Source organism: Sphaerodactylus townsendi, linkage group LG03 (assembly GCF_021028975.2).
Source record: "Sphaerodactylus townsendi isolate TG3544 linkage group LG03, MPM_Stown_v2.3, whole genome shotgun sequence".
NCBI lineage: Eukaryota > Metazoa > Chordata > Lepidosauria > Squamata > Sphaerodactylidae > Sphaerodactylus > Sphaerodactylus townsendi.
The window spans coordinates 153,666,275-153,667,682 of NC_059427.1; positions in this window are offsets into that span (position 1 = coordinate 153,666,275).

Genomic DNA, 1,408 nt, shown 5'->3' on the forward strand with positions numbered 1-1,408 from the left:
TTCTGTAGAGGAGAGCTGCGATGTAACGGATAGTTTTGGGAAAGGATCTATTAAGTATACTGTATTTTTCTTCCAGTCCTTCAATACCAGCCTCACTCCATTGTGTTGCTTTACTAGGATTCTCTTTGTCATCAGACTCTAATCACATTTCTGTAATCTGCCTGTAAGATAACTGAATAGCTTTATTTTACTAAACATATTTGCTGTTCGAGTCAGTTATTATCATTCAAATGTTATATTTTGTAATTGGCTTAGGAACTGACTGAATACTTCTATTGTGCTCATAATCCACCTTGTGTCCCACTGAGAAAAGGAGAATATAAATGAAAGCCCCACTTATACCCAATGAGGTCCATTTTCCCTGGGGGGCCAAATAATACATGAGCAACGTATGTACAGTTTAGTATTAGGTAAATCAGAATAAAGGAGCTGCATGGCATAGTGGTTAAGTGCTTGCACTGCCATTCACACGATCAGGAGTTCGAGCCCCCTGTGGGTCAGATATTCTTGCAGCTGGCTCCTTAGTCCAGCTCAATAGCCATTTCCTGGTCAGTGATAGAGTACCTAAGCTCATATCTAGAGGGGTGAAGAATAGCCGGGGAAAGCAGTGGCAAACTACCCCACAAGGGCTTGCCTATAAAATCCACTGCTTGCAGTGGGTACCCCAAGGTCCCGGACACGACTGAAGGGGAAACTTTACCTTTAGATCAGAATGAGAAAAGAATAGAATCAAGAGCTCAAAGGAACATTTGAGTGATGTTTGTAACTTTAGAGGGGGTTTATTTTTCTTGCATAAGAGAACTGGAACACTCTCTCTATACATATATATATACACAAAGCTTGCTTGCAGACCAAAGTGAAGAACTTGGTGGGAATCTTATCAATTGTACTAAACAGAAAGTAATGCAGGTTAACTGAAAAACAGTGACTGTACAATGCTTTTCTTTTTTTAAACCACGCATGGATCATGACCTGCCTCTTTAAAAAAAGAACCAACCTACAGCTAACAGCCCTCCCTTGGGATGGCACTTTTAACAACAAGAACCACACACAGGAATGGTTAAAATTCTTTAATTAGTCCTAAAAGGTGAATTTTACAGGGGAATTGCTAACATTTACCCTTGGGGTGGGCTAGAGGGGAGGTATCTGCACACAACAATACACACAGTTACCTCTTTCATCTTAAAAAGGCATTGACAAATTCTTGAGTTGATGTGAATGCTGATGAGAAGCCAACACCTGGCTGATGAGGGGGGGGGGGGGGGATGGGAGACTCAGATTGGATACACTCTCGTGCACATACCGGATTCCTACATAAGCAGGTTTCCCCATCCAGTGGAGGGACGAGTACGCATCTAAGTGTATTATTCCTCTATCCTAGATGCAAATGGGAAAGCCTTTATAGGCA